The sequence below is a fragment of the Nicotiana tabacum genome, chromosome 18 (genome assembly GCF_000715075.1).
Source record: "Nicotiana tabacum cultivar K326 chromosome 18, ASM71507v2, whole genome shotgun sequence".
In the NCBI taxonomy this organism is placed as follows: Eukaryota; Viridiplantae; Streptophyta; class Magnoliopsida; order Solanales; family Solanaceae; genus Nicotiana; species Nicotiana tabacum.
This window is the reverse complement of record NC_134097.1, coordinates 21,322,983-21,342,272: the sequence shown is the minus strand read 5'-3', so window position 1 is coordinate 21,342,272 and position 19,290 is coordinate 21,322,983.

Here is a 19,290-nt window from a genome sequence, read left to right as displayed (position 1 = left end):
ATCGCCTCAATTTCCTTCTTTGCGTTCGCATAATATCCCTCGCGATCACGTAGCTCTGCACATTTCCCTCTTCACGTTCGCGTCATCTATTCCGCGTTCGCATAGTAGAAACTTGGCCTTGAGCACTGGTACTTGTTACTTTACGCGTTCGTATGTTTCCCTACGCGTTCGCGTAGGCTTTGGTCTTTTCTTCTCCACGTTGACGAGCGTGTCTTCGTGTTCGGAAAGCACAGCCTGGGCAACCTTCATTTTTCTTCTTCGCGAACGCGATCCTTCCTTTGCGTTCGCGATGCTTTAACATCTGGGCATAATATAAGTTTTTCAAATCGAGGGTTAGACCATTTTTATCATATTTTGACTTGCGGAGCTCGGTTTTGAGCGACTCTTTGTGGGTTTTTCAAGAAAATTGATTGGGTAAGTGTTCTTCACCTAGAATCTATTATATTCCATGTTTGTATCTTTGTTTTTATCATTTGATTTGAGTTTTGAGTTGAGGAAAATGGAGGTTTTTGAAGCAAATTTTAAAAATTAAAAATGATGATTTGAAAGGCCAAATGATATCGAAATTTGATAATTTTTGTATGGTTGAATTCATATTGAAATGGGTGTTCGAATTTTGTGAAATTTATCGGGTTAAGAGGTGCGGGCCAGGGGGGCGACTTTTGAAGCGATTTTTGGATTTTGTTAAAGATTGAGACTTTATGATCCGGAATAGTTTCTTATGTGTTTTATTTGTGCTTTGAAGTTATTTTGGTTAGATTTGAGCCGTCTTGAGGTCTTTTCACCCGAGAAGTTCATTTTAGAGTATCGATTTGTATTCTTTGAGGTAAGTATCTTGCCTAACCTTGTGGGGGGAATTTTCCCTTAGGATTTGAGTCTTTTATGGTCATTGTAGTTCGAGTACGCGAGGTGACGAGTATGTGCTCCGAATTATTTCTGGAAAATTGGCCTTTTAGGATTCTTAGGACCTTACATTCACTAAGTAGGAAGTTGTTCTTGATATGATTGAGTTTCCTATTTGCTAGTTTCACCTTCACATGCTTAATTGGAATTAATTTCTTTATGATTCACTCTTATTGCCTATTTGACTCTTATTTGACTTAACTGAAAATTTGTACCTCTCCTCTTGACATGCTATCTTTGCATAACTGCCTATCTTTATTTGAAATTATTATTGTCTCATCCTATAACTATTTAGTCTTAATTGAGGTTATGATTATCTTTCCGCTGTCTATCTTTAATTGAATTGTTTAATATTCATCTTAATTGCTCAACCTTAAAAGAAGTCTATATATCCATGTTTTAGCGGACTTGCCCTTATTTGGAACTATTTGACTCGTGTTAGTTTTCTTTGTTGCCGAATTGTATATTGTGGAACCGTTATGGCATATTAGTTCCTTCCTTGTTGAGCTATTCTCTTTACGCCTAGCATTCTTTACTGTGGTTATATCTTGTGAATGAGTTCTATCATTTCTTTGTGATTTAAAATTCTTAAGTTGATTTACTTGTCGTACTTTGTATTATTGCCATTTGTTGTTGTACTTGTTGTGGTGATGCACGAGGTTTTGACCATGCTGTAACTGGTATCTCTACTGGTTGTGCTGCATATTTACTTTGGGACTACGGAACAGTATTCCGGGAGATCCCCTAGTTCTGCATATTTACTTTAGGATTAAGGAACGGTATTCCGGGAGATCCTCCTGTTCTGCATATTTACTTTGGAACTACGGAATGGTATTCCGGGAGATACCCCTGCACTGCACATTTAAGTTTGGGACTACGGGACGGTATCCTGGGAGATCCCCTGTTGTTATATCTGTGTTCTGAACTGTTGATCTTCGATGCTTACATTCTTTTAAACATTCTACGTGCTGTCCGTTCTTTTTCTTATACTTACTAGTTGGTATGAATTATATTAGGACACTTGCAGAGGCATACACGTAACTAATCACCCTTATCGGATAAGAGGTTTTCTTGATATTGTTGAGTATAGACGCACACCCTTGTTTACTTGCCTTCCATGCGAGAATGACTCTATTGGGCACGTGAGTCGTCAGTGCGCTTATGAGGTATGATGAGGGTACATGATGCCAAGTATTAGGGTTCAAGTATTGAGACCCGTATTGTATGATTATCATATGAGGTGTCACAGGGTGACTTATATTCGAAGGATATTTATTCGAAAAGATTATATTCGAAATGTATTTATTTTGAAAGATATTTATTTGAAGGAAGTATATCTCGAAATATCTTTAATGGGAAGGATTATATTCTAAAGAATTCTATTTGAAAACTTATGGGTGAAAGATTTATACTTGAAGGATTTGACTAATTGATTGGAGTTTGTTGGCTAAGACCTGATGTGAGAACTGCCATAGTTGCTGAGTTATTACTTGTCCTTGTTGTATCTGTGTGTTCGGATATAGGTTGTGTTTTCGTTCACCCTTCTATGTTATTATTATGGTCTTGCACTATTACTTGTTTTTTCCTTCTTATTGCAAATTTCTGTACCGTTAGTTATATTGCATAGTCTTTATGTAGAATTCATATACTGTTGTTCATATACTCATACTTGTTCAGTTTATTAGACCAGTATATGTCTTGACTATTCCTCGTCACTACTCCACTGAGGTTAGTCTTGATACTTACTAGGCACCGCCGTGATGTTCTTATACTTTACTTCTGTTCAATTTTTGTACAGATCCAGATATTAGATCGTTAGTAGCTGTGCAGTTCATTACTGTGGAGACTCAAGGTAAACCTGTTGCAGCGTTCACAGGTTTCAGAGTCACCTTCCTATTTTTGTATTCACATTGTTTTACTTATTTCCAAATAGTTGTAATTAGAAGATGTAGTAAACTCTGTAGAGCTTATGACTTGTACTACCGGTTTTGGGAAATTGTAAATTTTGTAAATATTTCTATATCGAGACTGTTAGACCTTCTTTATTATTGTTGATATTCAGTAAATGTTAGGCTTACCTAGTCCCTAAGCCTAGGTGATATCACGATACCCAACGAAGGCGAAATTGGGTCGTGACAAGTTGGTATCAAAGTTCTAGGTTCATAGGTGCTACGAGTCATAAACGAGTTTAGTAGAGTCTTGCGGATCGGTACGAAGACTTTTGTACTTATCCTCGAGAGGCTACAGAACTATTAGGACAATCTCACTTTTTTCATTCCTATCGTGCGATCTTATTGATCTTGGAGTTTGAACTTTTATCGTTCCATTCTCTCACCAATGGTGAGGACACGAGCTGTGGTTATCGATAATGCTTCTCCCAGAGTAGTTGTCGCCTGAGGCAGAAGTAGAGGCCGATGAGGAGTACGTGCCGCAGTTAGAGCAGCGAGTTCATATTTGTTAGGTTCCAGGTGTCATGGCGACACAGCTTGTGGCTCCAGTTCAGCCCATGGTTAGGGTAGAAGCATTAGAGGAAGGGCAGCTTAGATTCGCAAGGTTCAAGAAAATGTGACCCTCCTACATTAAGTGGTTTAGCTTCAGAGAGCGCACGAGGTTTTATAGAGGAGTGCCATCGCATTTTCTGCACTATGGGTATTGTTGAGACGAGTAGGGTGCTTTTACTACGTTCCAGCTTGAGGGGGCGGCTTATCAGTGGTGACGGGCATATGAGTTGGGTAGCCTGGTTGATGCAACTTCACTTACATGGGTTCAGTTTTCGGAGATGTTTTGGAGAGAGTTTTTACCTTAGTCCCTTCGAGATGCATGGCACGCGAAGTTTGAGCAGCTACGCTAGGGCAATATGTCAGTATTAGAGTATGCCGCCAGATTCTATGATTTGGCCATACATGCACCTGCCTTGGCTACTAATGTTAGAGGGCGAGTCCGTAAATTCATTGAGAGGCTCAGGCATGATATTTGGTTCAGCATAGCTCGGGAGTTGGAGTAAGATTTTTCGTTTCAACAGGTGCTAGGGATCGCTCACTTGTTATAGGGCATGTAGGACTGGGAGCGAGAGGATAGACGAGATTAGGAGAGAGAGTATAGGGAGGCGAGGAGGCCTCGTAGACCGAAGAGATCTACTGGTCCTTATTTTGGAGGCAGATTGCGATATGGTAGAGGTTTCGTGAGTCAGCCAGTTCAGTTTGTACTTCAGGCTTCGCACAATGATTTAGGTGTTCATGGGTCTCGAAGTACCCGTAACACACAATTCCCACATCCACGTCAGTTGAGATGTTGCTTTGAGTATGGAGATACTAGCCACACGGTGAGAGATTGTCCTAGATTTCGGACAGATGTAGCACAACAAGGTATTCAGGTGAGTATAGGGCACCCAAGAGGGGGAGGCCCAGCCCGTTGATGTGTTTCATATAGTAAAATTGAGGCCGTTACGCCAGATGATGTCATATGGGTATGCTTTCGGTTTGTTCTAGAGAAGCACCTTTCGTATTTTATTTCAGTTCTGCTAATCAGGGTGAATTCTCCTATTTGTTGCTCCACTTATGGATGCGTTTCAGGATTTGTACTTTGTTTATGTGATGCACTATTAGGAGGTTCTATGAGTGGTAGCCCGTGTCTATTGTTTGTTTCTATTCATTATTGAGAGTTATGAGACTAGTAGTAAATTCCTATTGTCCATTACGGTAGGCTTGATATGATTTTTGAGTATTTTTGGTTACGAGATTTGATTTTTATGCTCCACCGGTGTGGGATCCAGTACGTGTTGTAATTTTGTTGACGGAATTGATCTATTGAGAGGTTTTAGCTGGTTTGATGTATACCCTACTTGTAATTTAGGGTTGAGGGTGAGACCCTTGTGATTTCATGTGATTTGATGTGTTTGGACCGGGATGTGTACCATGGTGGAAGTTATATAAGGATGGGATCCTTGTGATTTATTCATATGCTTTAATTTTTTCCTTGTTATATTGTTTTGTAGGTTGGTACTGATAGAGAGTTGTGCATGTCAGGTTTGTTTGATAGTTCCTTTATGTGTTTCTCTTTATATATTTAGTCATTTTCATTTTGTGCTTCTTGAGTTTTAGCTTGCGGGGTGTGTGCCCGGTGGTGTTAGTTATGACTTGTTGATTTGCGTGTTAGTTATGAGGTTTTCATGGTTCTTATATCATTGTCAGTGTTATGGAGGTTTGAAACAGAGTTCTAACGGATATGAGGCTTATGGCCGGTGCTGGATTTGATTTCAGGCAGATATTGTGATCAGAGATATTATTATGAGCCTACGTGTTCGTGTTGTATGGTTGTACTCTATTGGGTGTAGGCATGAATTGATGTAGCTTATCGATGTTGGTAGAAAGGATAAATTACAGATGAGATGGTGTCATCAGGTTTATATGGATTAGGGTGACGTGGGATCACCCGCGGGTATATGTTGGAAGTTTGCATTCAGTGATTTGAGGACTTCGAGGCAAATCTTGGCATGTTCGAGGTCGAACGTTTGTTTTAAGAGGGGGAGGATGTAACGACCCGGCCGGTCGTTTTGAGAAATTAAGTTCCGTTCAGCGGCATAAGGTCTTAAGCAACTTCATATTATGTGTATTGACTTACGTGCATGGTTGAATTCAGTTACCGGATAATTTAGAGTCGAATTGGAAGAAGGAATCTAGTTTTTGAAGTTTAAGCGATGAGAATTTGACCAGAATTTGACTTTTAGGTAAACGACTCCGGAATGAGTTTTGGATGATGCCATCAGCTTTGTATGGTGATTGTGGACTTAGGCATGCATTCGGAATCAGATTTGGAGGTCTGTAGGGTAATTTGAGGCCTCGGCAAAACTTTGAAAAGTTAAAGTTTGGAAAGTGGAGAAGTTTGATCCATAGGTGACTTTTGTGATATCGGGGTCGAAATGCGATTCCGAGAGTTGTAACAGCTCCATCCTGTCATTTGGGACTTGCCTGCAAAATTTGACACCATTCCGGGTTGGTTTTATTGGTTTCAGCACGAGTTTTCGAAGTTGGAAGATTTGGAAGTTCATAGTTCGATTTATGGCGCGATTTGAATTTTTGGTGTTGTTTGATGTGACCTAAGACCTCGACCAAGTCCGTGTGAGGTTATAGAACTTGTTTGTGTGTTTAGACGGGGTACCGGGGGCCTGGGGTGTGTTTCGGGTGAGCTACGTGTCATTTTCCCTTATCTTTGAACTGCTGTTTCTAGTGTCTGATGTCCTTCTTCGCAATTGCGAAGCTACATTTGTGTTCAGGAAGTGTCTCTGCTGATCGCCTCAATTTTCTTCTTCGCATTCGCGTAATATCCCTCGCGATCGGGTAGCTCTGCACATTTCCCTCTTTGGGTTTGCGTCTTCTATTTCGCATTCGCATAGTAAAACTTGGCCTTGAGCACTGCTACTTGTTACTCTTTGCGTTCGCGTGTTTCCCTACGCGTTTGCGTAAGCTTAAATATTTTCTCCTCTGCGTTCACGAAGCAAAACTTGGGCAGCCTTCATTTTTCTTCATCGCGAACGCGATCCTTCCTCTGCATTCACGATGCTTTAACATCTAGGGAGAATATAGTTTTTCAATTCGACGGTTAGATCATTTTTATCATATTTTAACTTCTGGAGCTCGGTTTTGAGCGACTCTTTGTGGGTTTTTCAGGCAAATTCATTGGGTAAGTGTTCTTCACCTAGAATCTATTTTATTCCATGATTTTATCTTTGCTTTTATCATTTAATTTGAGTTTTGAGTTGAGGAAAATGAAGGTTTTTGAAGAAAATTTTCAAAATGAAAAATGATGATTTCAAAGGCCAAATGATATCGGAATTTGATAATTTTTTTATGGTTGAACTCATATTGGAATGGGTGTTCGGATTTTGTGAAATTTATCGGGTTTCGAGGTGCGGGCCTAGATGTCGACTTTTGGACTGACTTTTGGATTTTGTTAAAGATTGAGACTTTATGATCCGAAATAGTTGTTTATGTGTTTTATTTGTGCTTTGAAGTTATTTTGTCTAGATTTGAGCCGTCCGGAGGTCTTTTCACCCGTGAAATTTATTTTAGAATATCAATTTGTCTTCTTTGAGGTAAGTATCTTCCCTAACCTTGTGAGGAGAATTTCTCCTTAGGATTTGAGTCTTCTATGTTAATTGTAGTTCGTGTACGCGAGGTGACGTGTGCGCGCTCGGACTTATTTGTGGAAAATTGGCCCTTTAGGATTCTTAGGACCTTACATTCACTAAGTAGGAAGTTATTCTTGATATGATTGAGTTTCCTATTTGCTAGTTTCACCTCTACAAGCTTAATTGAAATTAATTGCTTTATGATTCACTCTTATTGCCTATTTGACTCTTATTTGACTTAACTGAAGATTTGTACCTCTCCTATTGACATGCTATCTTTTCATAACTGCTTATATTTATCTGAAATTATTATTGTCTCATCCTATAATTGTTTAGTCTTAATTGAAGTTATGATTATATTTCCATTGTCTATCTTTAATTGAATTGTTGAATATTCTTCATAATTGCCCAACTTTAAAAGAAGTCTAGATATCGATATTTTAGTGGACTTGCCCTTATTTGGAACTATTTGACTCGTGTTAGTTTTCCTTGTTGTCGAACTGTATATTGTGGAATCGATATGGCATATTAGTTTCTCCCTTGTTGAGATGTTCTATTTATGCCTAGCATTCTTTATTGTGGTTATCCCTTGTGAATGAGTTCTAGCATTTCTTTTTAATTTAAAGTTCTTGAGTTGATTTACTTGTCGTACTTTGTATTATTGTCATGTATCATTGTTAGTGTTATGGAGGTTTGAAATAGATTTCTAACGGATATGAGGCTTATGATATGTGCTGGATTTGATATCGGGCAGATATTGTGATCAGAAATGTTATTATGGGCCTATGTGGGAATGGGTCATATTGTGTGGTTGTACACTATTGGGTATAGGCATGAGTTGATGCAGTTGGTTAAGACTGATACCAGATATGTATTTCGAATCGGGTCTTTTAGAAATTGATGTAAGGTGAGAATTTTGGCTATAAGGCTTATCGATGTTGGTAGAAAGGCTAAATTACAGCTGAGATGGTATCGTCAGGTTTATGTAGATTGGGGTGACGTTTGATCACCCGCGAGTGTATGTTGGAAGTGTGCATTCAGTTATTTGAGGACTTCGAGGCGAATCTTGGCACGTTCGAGGAAGAATATTTGTTTTAAGAGGGGGCGGATGTAACGACTTGATCGGTCGTTTTGAGAATTTAAGTTTCGTTCAGCGGCATAAGGTCTTGAACAACTTCATATTATGTGTATCGACTTGCGTGCATGGTTGAATTCAGTTACAGGATGATTTAGAGTCGAATTGGAAGAAGGAATCTAATTTTGGAAGCTTAAGCGGTGAAATTTGACCGAAATTTGACTTTTGTATAAACGGCTCCGAAATGAGTTTTGGATAATGTTAGCATATTCGTATGGTAATTTTGGACTTAGGCATGCGTTCGGAATCGGATTTGGAGGTCCGTAGGGTAATTTGTGGAATTTCGGCGTAAGTTGGAAAAGTTGAAGTTTGGAAAATGGAGAAGTTTGACCCATAGTTGACTTTTGTGATATCGGGGTTGGAATGCAATTTCAAGAGTTGGAACAGCTCTGTCCTATCATTTGGGACTTTCCTGCAAAATTTGACGTCATTCCGGGTTGGTTTGATTGGTTTCGGCACGAGTTTTCAAAGTTGGAAGATTTGGAAGTCCATAGTTTGATTCATGGCGCGATTTGCATTATCGGCGTTGTTTGATGTGATTTTAGACCTCAAGCAAGTCCATCTGAGGTTATAGAACTTGTTTCTGTGTTTAGATGGGGTCCCGGGGGGCCTAGGGTGTGTTTTGGGTGGGTTATGGGTCATTTTCCCTTATCTTTGAACTGCTGGTTCTGGTGTCTGATATCCTTCTTCGCGATCGTGAAACTACTTTCGTGTTCACAAAGCGTATCTGCTGATCACCTCTATTTCTTTCTTCGCGTTCATGTAATATCCCCTGCGATTGTGTAGCTCTGCGCATTTCCCTCTTTGGGTTCGCGTATTCTATTCTGCGTTCGCATAGTAGAAACCAGGCCTTGAGCACTGCAACTTCGTTACTCTTTGCGTTCACGTGTTTCCCTACGCGTTCGCATAGGCTTCAGTCTTTTCTTCTCCACGTTCGTGAGCATGTCTTCACGTTCGCAAAGCACAACTTGGGCAGCCTTCATTTTTCTTCTTCGCGAACAAGATCCTTCCTCCGTGTTCGCGATGCTTTAACATCTGGGTAGAATATAAGTTTTCTAAATCGAGGGTTAGACCATTTTTATCATATTTTGACTTGCGGAGCTTAGTATTGAGCTACTCTTTGTGGGTTTTTCAAGTAAATTTATTGGTAAGTGTTCTTCACCTAGAATCTATTATATTGCATGATTTTATCTTTGCTTTTATCATTTAATTTGAGTTTTGAGTTGAGGAAAATGGAGGTTTTTGAAGAAAATTTTAAAAATTAAAAATGATGATTTGAAAGGTCAAATGATATCGGAATTTGATAACTTTTGTATGGTTGAACTCATATTGGAATGGGTGTTCGAATTTTGTGAAATTTATCGGTTTCTGAGGTACGGGTCCGGGGGTCGACTTTTGGACCGATTTTTGAATTTCTTTAAAGATTGAGACTTTATGATCCAAAATAGTTTCTTATGTGTTTTATTTGTGCTTTGAAGTTATCTTGGTTAGATTTGAGCCGTCCGGAAGTCTTTTCACCCGAGAAGTTCAATTTAGAGTATCGATTTGTCTTCTTTGAGGTAAGTATCTTGCCTAACCTTGTGAGGAGGATTTCTCCTTAGGATTTGAGTCTTCTATGTTGATTGTAGTTCGTGTACGCGAGGTGACGAGAGCGTGCTCGGACTTATTTGTGGAAAATTGGCCCTTTAGGGTTCTTAGGACCTTACATTCACTAAGTAGGAAGTTTGTGATGACCCCTTGGGTCATCACCGTAATTTTTCCTTGTTCTGTGCTCCCGAGGCCTTGAAAACCTCGCTTTTAGTCGCCTCGATTTGCATGCGCAGTTCGGACGCGTAGCCAGAAAGTTTTTATGTTAGAATATGTGGATTTTGTGAAAAATTTGATGAATTTTGGTATTAATATGCATAACGTTGACTTTGGTCAACATTTTGGGTAAACGGACCCGGACCTGTGATTCGACGGTCCCGGAGGGTCCGTAGAAAAATATGGGACTTGGGCGTGTGCCCGGAATCAAATTCTGAGGTCCCAAGCCCGAGAAATGAATTTTTGAAAGAAATTATTTTTCTGAAATTTGATATGAAAATTTGAAATGAAAAGGAGTTAGAAAATATAGGTATCGGGCTCGTATTTTGGTTTCGACGCCCGGTACAAGTCTTAAATATGTGTTAAGCACTATCTGTAAAGTTTGGCTAAAAACGGACGTCATATGATGTGTTTCGGACTAAAAAAAATGGAGAGTTTGAGTTATGAAAGTTGAAGAAAGAAAATCATGTGTTTGAGGCTTGATCCTATGTATATGATGTTATTTTGGCGATTTGATCGCACGAGTAAGTCCGTAAGATGTTTTTAAGGGTGTGTTCATGTTTGGTTTGGAGCCCCGTGGGCTCGGGTGAGTTTTGAATGGGGCCCGGGAGGTCTTAGACTTAGAAAAAAATATACAGGTTCAGAAGTTGCAGGCCCAGCGCGGCCGCAGCCATTTCCGCGCGGTCCGCGCTGGCAGCCACGCGGCCGCGATGCTTTTCTGTGCGGTCCGCGTGGGGGGGTTCAGAGGGTCGACCAGCGCGGCCGCACACCAAATCAGTGCGGTCCACACTGGGTGGGTTCAGAGAGAGCCCACTTCTCACCTCCCTCGGCGCGGCCGCGGTGCATTTCTGTGCGGTACGCGCCAGCCCCCAGAAAAATGTATAAATTCGGGATTTTTAGTCATTTTTCCATTTTTCAAAAATCCAAAACCTAAGAGGCGATTTTCCAAACAACATTTCTTCTTCAAAACGATTGGTAAGTGATTTCTAACTTAATTTCTTTATTCCTTAATATCTTTTAACATAATTTCAACTTCAAATCAAAGATTTTAATGGGGAAAATTGGGTGTTTTGGGTAGAACCTAGGTTTTCTACAAATTGAGAAGTTGGACCTCAATTTGGGGTCCGATTTAAAAACAAATCATATATTTGGATTCATGGGGGAATGGGTAACCGGGTTTTGGTCCGAACCTCGAGTTTTGACCACGTGGGTCCGGGAGTATTTTTGACCTTTTTGGGAAAACCCTTGAAAAATCTATTTTCATGCATTGGGGATGATTCATTTAGTAATTATTAATGTGATTACGTAACTTATGACTAGATTCGAGCGGATTGGTGGTGGAATCAAGAGGTAAAGCTGTACTAGAAGCGTGAGTTGAGTTTGGAGCATTCGAGGTAAGTGTTTGTTCTAACTTTGGCTTGAGGGAATAGGATTAGGATGATATTTGCTACTTGCTAATGTGGAGTACGGTGTATAGGTATGGTGACGGTTATCTATGCACCGGAGTCTAGCATGACCGTGAGTCTTGATTGCTTTTAATTCGAATAATGTGACACAAGCTCCTTGTTTATTTGATGAGTTTCATATAATGTGAACGGTTGAGGTAAAATTGTGATTGGTGTACTTTTGGAGCGTTAGCTTGAACATGAATGTGTTATTGAGGAAGAATGGATTTAAAAAGGAGAATGTGTTGTGAATACTCCCTTGCCGGGATGTGTAGACTGATATATATACTCTCCCTTGTCGGGATATTTTGGGCTGTTAGCTGTACCCTTGCCGGGTTAAAGGTATTGAGTTGTTATTCTCCCCCGAAGGCGTCTACTATATGAAGTCAGATATTATGAACTATAATATGGGATCGTGTGGCACGCCGTCCACTTATATATGATATTATGGGATCGTGTGGCACGCCATCCACTTATATATGATATTATGGGATCGTGTGGCACGCCGTCCACTTATATATGATATTATGGGATCGTGTGGCACGCCGTCCACTTATATATGATATTATGGGATCGTGTGGCACGTCGTCCACTTATATATGATATTATGGGATCGTGTGGCACGCCGTCCACTTATATATGATATTATGGGATCGTGTGGCACGCCGTCCACTTATATATGATATTATGGGATCGTGTGGCACGCCGTCCACTTATATATAATATTATGGGATCGTGTGGCACGCCGTCCACTTATATATGATATTATGGGATCGTGTGGCACGCCGTCCACTTATATATGATATTATGGGATCGTGTGGCATGCCGTCCACTTATATATGATATTATGGGATCGTGTGGCACGCCGTCCACTTATATATGATATTATGGGATCGGGAGTTTCTTCTGTTTATTTTCGATATTTCATTTTTATCTGTTACTCCCCGATAGCATGTCCCCTCCCAGTTTTACTTTGTATTATCTTGTTATTGTTTTCTTGCACTTGTTGTATATATATCTGTACAGGTTAAATGTGGTAGGTACTGTCTAGCCTCGTCACTACTTCGCCGGGGTTAGGCTAGGCACTTACCAGCACATGGGGTCGGTTGTGCTGATGCTACACTCTGTGCATTTTTTTGTGCACAGATCAGGGAGCAGCTTACGGACCACAACAGTAGGATTTCTGGGAGTTGTCTTCAGTCCAGGGACTCTCGAGGTAGCCTAGTTGGCGTTCGCAGGCCGAAGTCCCTTTCCATGTTTTTCATTTGTTCATTTTGTATCAGACAAACATGATGTATTTCCTTTCAGACATTGTTTGTAGTATTCTGTAGTAGTCCGTGAGCTAGTGATACCAGACCTTGGGTAGTGATGTGTATTAAACTTCCGCACTTTTGGTTTTCAGTTGCTTTAGATTTAAAGTCTTTCGCTTAAATTTTGTCTCGTTTATTATATTGTTTGAAAGAAAGCAGGAAAGGTGTTTTAAATATTTGGCTTGCCTAGCTCCGATAGTAGGCTCCATCACGACACCCGATGGTGGGAAATCCGGGTCGTGATAGAGTTGGTATTAGAGCACTAGGTTACTCAGGTCTCACAACTCACGGACAAGCTCAGTAGAGTCTGAGGGATCGGTACAGAGACGTCTATATTTATCCCGCAAAGGCTACTGAGTTAGGAAAACTTCACCTTGTTCATTCTTGTCGTGCAATTCTGTTTCTCAAGTACTGATTGTCTTTCCACGCTGTTCTTTCGTAGATGGCGAGGACACGTGCTTCCTCTTCTACCGCGCAACAACCTGAGCCCCCAGCAGCAGCCCCTATTAGGGGCAGAGGGCGAGGCCGAGGCCGTGCCAGAGGCCGAGGCCGGGGCAGAGCTCAGCCCCGAGCAGCATTTCCAGCGACGGAGCCTCAGGTCGATTTTGAGGAGGAGGTTCCGGCCCCAGCTATTCCAGTGGGCCCAGCTCAGGTCCCAGAGGGTTTCATAGTCACTCCAGTGCTTCCGGATGCTTTGGTCCGACTGGTAGGCTTTATGGAGGGTATTTCTAGGGCGGGTTTGCTTCCCGTAGCTCCAGCCACATATCAGGCTGGGGGAGGAGTTCAGACTCCCGATACTCGTACTCCAGAGCCAGTAGCTCCTCAGGCTCAGGTTCCAGCAGTTCAGCCAGCTGTGGCAGTTCAGCCAGCTGTGGCAGCCCAGCCAGGTATTGCGGCTTAGTCCAGTGATAGTGCGGCTATGTCCGCGGATGCTTTGTGGAGGCTTGATCGTTTCACCAAGCTCTTCACTACTATATATAGTGGCACTCCCTCAGAGGATGCTCAAGATTTCATATTCAGCTGTCATGAGGTTCTACGGACTATGGGCATTGTAGAGACCAATGGGGTTGACTTCGCCACTTTTCGCCTGTCAGGATCCGCCAAGACTTGGTGGAGGAATTTCTGTTTAGCCAGGCCAGCAGGGTCGCCATCATTGACCTGGGATCAGTTTTCAGAGTAATTTCTGGGGAAGTTTCTTCTAGTTACTCAGCGAGATGCTCTTCGCAGGCAGTTTGAGCGTCTCCAGCAGGGTCCTATGACTGTCACCCAGTATGAGACCCGGTTCATTGATCTTGCTCTTCATGCCATTGTGATACTCCACACCGATAGAGAGAGGGTGCGGAGGTTTATTGATGGGTTGGCCCAGCTGATCCGTGTTCAGATGGCCATGAGTGCCGGTAGTGAGATTTCATTTCAGGAGGTGGCAGATGGTGCCCACCGGATAGAGATGGCACTTGCTCAGGGAGGTGGTCATGGGTCTGATAAGAGGCCCCATCATTCGGGTAGATTCAGTGGTACCTCGATTGGAGGTAGGGATTCTTATGGTAGAGGCCATCCTTCAAGGCCCTTTCAGTCAGCTCTCCAGGCTTCTCATGGTACACCAGGTGGTCGTGGTTCTCAGCCGCAGTATTCTAACTAGCAGCTCTTCAGTTCACCATCAGCACCTATTAGTACACCACCACTTTGTTATTCTCAGCAGCCGAGGGCTTGTTATACTTGCGGCGATGTGAGTCACATTGCCAGATATTTCCCTCGAGCTTCCAGCAGCTCGCAGCAACAGGGTTCTCGACCAATGATCCAGGCACCAGTTGCCCCACAGCCTGCCCAGCCAGCTAGAGGCGGGGGTAGAGGACATATAGGTGGAGGTAGAGGTCTTAGAGGTGGAGCTCAGACCGCTAGAGGTAGGGGTCAGCCAGCAGCAGATCGTCCCAGGAATATGATTCAGGGAGGTGGGTCCCAGCCCCGTTGTTATGCTTTGCCAGCCAGGCCAGAGGCTGAGTCATCAGATGCTGTGATTACAGGTACTATTCTGGTCTGTGATAGGGATGCTTCTGTGCTATTTGATCCCGAATCTATGTATTTTATATGTGTCATCCTATTTTGCACCCTATTTGGTTATGCCTAGTGACTCGTTGAGTATTCCCCGTTTATGTGTCAACACTGGTGGGTGATTCTATTGTGGTCTACCAAGTTCATCGTTCTTGTATCGTAGTGTTTGGAGGTCTTGAGACCCATGTTGATTTGTTGCTTTTAGACATGGTCGACTTCGATGTTATATTGGGGATGGATTGGTTATCCCTGTACCATGCTATCTTGGATTGCCATGCCAAGACTGTAACCTTAGCCTTACCGAATTTACCCCGTTTAGAGTGGAGAGGGACTTTTGGTCATTGTACCCGTAGTGTTATCTCGTATGTGTAAGCTCAGCGTATGGTCGAGAAGGGATGTTTGGCCTACTTGGTGTATGTTCGCGATTCTAGCGCGGAGGCCCCTTCTATTGATTCTGTGCCCATTTTTCGGGAGTTTCCTGAGGTTTTCCCTTCAGACTTGCCGGGTATGCCGCCTGACAGGGATATCGACTTTTATATTGATTTGGCCCCGGGCACTCAGCCCATTTCTATCCCGCCATATCGTATGGCCCCTCCGGAGTTGAAAGAGTTAAAGGAACAGCTGCAGGATTTGCTTGAGAAAGGTTTCATTAGACCCAGTGTTTTGCCTTGGGGTGCGCCGGTGTTGTTTGTTAAGAAATAGGATGGTTCGATGAGAATGTGCATCGATTACCGGCAATTGAACAAGGTTACAATTAAGAATAAGTATCCACTGCCGAGGATCGACGATTTATTCGACCAGCTTCAGGGTGCGAGGGTATTTTCAAAGATAGATTTGAGATCTGGCTACCACCAGCTGAGGATTAGGGTGTCTGATGTCCATAAGACAGCATTTCGCACTCGGTATGGGCACTATGAGTTTTTGGTCATGTCATTTGGATTGACTAATGCCCCAGTAGCGTTCATGGAGTTGATGAACCGAGTGTTCAGACCTTATTTGGACTTGTTCGTGATAGTCTTCATTGACGATATTCTTATATACTCCCGGAGTCAGGAGGAGCATGAGCAGCACCTCAGAGTGGTCCTTCAGACCCTAAAGGATAGTCAGTTATATGCTAAGTTCTCAAAGTGCGAGTTTTGGTTGAGTTCGGTCGCATTCCTAGGTCATGTCATATCAGCAGCAGGTATTCAGGTAGACCCGAAGAAGATAGAGGCAGTCAAGAACTGGCCTCGACCAGCTTTAGCTACGGATATTCGGAGTTTCCTGGGGTTAGCAGGTTACTACCGTCAGTTCGTGGAGGGGTTTTCATCCATTGCAGCCCCTATGACTAGATTGACCCAAAAGGGTGTCCAGTTCAGGTGGTCGGACGAGTGTGAGGCAAGCTTTCAGAAGCTCAAGACGGCTCTGACTACGGCACCAGTATTGGTTTTGCCCACAGGTTCAGGTCCATATATGGTCTATTGTGATGTGTCTCGTATTGGGCTTGGTGCAGTGTTGATGCAGGAAGGCAAATTCATTGCTTATGCTTCGAGGCAGTTGAAGATCCACGAGAAGAATTATCTGGTTCATGATCTCGAGTTGGCAACCATTGTTCATGCCTTGAAGATCTGGAGGCATTACTTATATGGCGTGACGTGTGAGGTTTACACTGATCACAAGAGTCTTCAGTATCTATTCAAGCAGAAAGAGTTGAATTTGAGGCAGAGGAGGTGGTTAGAGTTGCTAAAGGATTATGATGTTACTATCTTATACCACTCGGGGAAGGCCAATGTGGTGGCCGATGCATTGAGCAGGAAGTCCGCCAGCATGGGTAGTCTTGCTTATATTCCAGTCAGTCAGAGATCGCTTGCTTTGGATGTTCAGGCCTTGGCCAATCGTCTTGTGAGGTTGGATATTTCTGAGCCTAGCAGAATGTTAGCTTGCACGGTTGCTCGTTCCTCACTATTAGAACGTATCCGCGAGCGGCAGTTTGAGGATCCTCGTTTGTGTGTCTTGAGAGACACGGTGCAGCGTGGAGGTGCCAAGAAAGTAACCTTAGATGATGATGGTGTATTGAGATTGCAGGGGCGAGTTTGTGTGCCTAATGTTGATGGGATTCGAGAGTTGATCTTAGCGGAGGCCCACAGTTCTCGGTATTCTATTCACCCGGGCGCCGTGAAGATGTATCAGGATCTGAGGCAACACTATTGGTGGCGTAAGATGAAGAAAGACATAGTTGCGCACGTGGCTCGATGTTTGAATTGTCAGCAGGTTAAGTACGAGCATCAAAGACCCGGTGGTCTATTTCAGAGGATTGCACTTCCCGAGTGGAAGTGGGAGAGGAATACGATGGATTTCGTTACTGGACTTCCGATCACTCGGAAAAAGTTTGATGCAGTTTGGGTCATTGTTGATAGGCTGACCAAGTCAGCGCATTTTGTTCCTGTTGCAGCCACCTATTCGTCTGAAAGGTTAGCCGAGATTTATATCAGGGAGATTGTTCACCTTCATGGGGTGCCGCTATCTATCATTTCGGATCGGGGTACGCAGTTTACCTCGCATTTCTGGAGAGCGGTTCAGCGAGAGTTGGGCACTCAGGTTGAGTTGAGTACAGCATTTCATCCCCAGACAGACGGTCAGTCCGAGAGGACTATTCAGATTCTTGAGGACATGCTCTGAGCCTGTGTCATTGATTTTGGAGGCTCGTGGGACCAGTTTTTGCCTTTAGCAGAGTTCGCCTACAACAACAGCTACCAGTCCAGCATTCAGATGGCTCCGTATGAGGCGTTGTATGGTAGGCGATGTCGGTCTCCAGTTGGATGGTTTGAGCCGGGAGAGGCTCGATTATTGGGTACGGATCTGCTTCAGGAGGCCTTGGACAAGGTCAGGATTATTCAGGATAGACTTCGTACAGCTCAGTCCAGACAGAAGAGTTATGCAGACCGCAAGGTCAGAGATGTTGCTTTCATGGTCGGTGAGCGGGTATTGCTCCGTGTATCGCCTATGAAGGGCGTAATGAGATTTGGGAAGAAGGGCAAGCTCAGCCCTAGGTTCATCGGTCCATTTGAGTTTCTTGATCGTGTGGGAGAGGTGGCTTATAGACTTGCTTTGCAACATAGCTTGTCAGTTCTGCATCCCGTGTTTCATGTATCTATGCTCCGAAAGTATCGCGGAGATCCATCGCACGTGTTGGATTTCAGCACTGTCCAATTGGACAAGGATCTGTCATATGAGGAGGAGCCGGTGGCTATTCTAGACCGGCAGGTTCGACAGTTGAGGTCGAAGAGTTTTCCTTCGGTGCGTGTTCAGTGGAGAGGTTAGCCTCCTGAGGCATCGACCTGGGAGTCCGAGTCCGATATGCGGAGCCGTTATCCTCATTTATTTCCCGACTCAGGTACTTCTTTCTTTTGTTCGTTCGAGGATGAACGGTTGTTTTAGAGGTGGAGAATGTGACGACCCAAGGGGTCATCACCGTAATTCTTCCTTGTTCTGTGCTCCCGAGGCCTTGAAAACCTCGCTTTTAGTCGCCTCGATTTGCATGCGCAGTTCGGATGCGTAACCGGAAAGTTTTTATGTTAGAATATGTGGATTTTGTGAAAATTTTGATGAATTTTGGTATTAATATGCATAACGTTGACTTCGGTAAACATTTTGGGTAAACGGACCCGAACCTGTGATTCGACGGTCCCGGAGGGTCCGTAGAAAAATATGGGACTTGGGCGTGTGCCCGGAATCAAATTCTGAGGTCCCAAGCCCGAGAAATGAATTTTTGAAAGAAATTGTTTTTCTGAAATTTGATATGAAAATTTGAAATGAAAAGGAGTTAGAAAATATAGGTATCAGACTCGTATTTTGGTTCCGACGCCCGGTACAAGTCTTAAATATGTGTTAAGCACTATCTATAAAGTTTGGCTAAAAACGGACGTCATATGACGTGTTTCGGACTAAAAATGGAGAATTTGAGTTATGAAAGTTGAAGAAAGAAAATCATGTGTTTGAGGCTTGATCCTATGTATATGATGTTATTTTGGCGATTTGATAGCACGAGTAAGTCCGTAAGATGTTTTTAAGGGTGTGTGCATGTTTGGTTTGGAGCCCCGAGGGCTCGGGTGAGTTTTGAATGGGGCCCTGGAGGTCTTAGACTTAGAAAAAAATATACAGGTTCAGATGTTGTAGGCCCAGCGCGGCCGCGGCCATTTCCGCGCGGTCCGCGCTGGCAGCCACGCGGCCGAGGTGCTTTTCTGTGCGGTCCGCGTGGTGGGGTTCAGAGGGTCGACCAGAGCAGCCGCGTACCAAATCAGTGCGGTCCGCGCTGGGTGGGTTCAGAGAGAGCCCACTTCTCCCCTCCCTCGGCGCGGCCGTGGTACATTTCTGTGCGGTCCGCGCCAACCCCCCAGAAAAATGTATAAATTCGGGATTTTTAGTCATTTTTCCATTTTTCAAAAACCCAAAACCTAAGAGGCGATTTTCCAAACAACTTTTCTTCTTCAAAACGATTGGTAAGTGATTTCTAACTTAATTTCTTTATTCCTTAATATC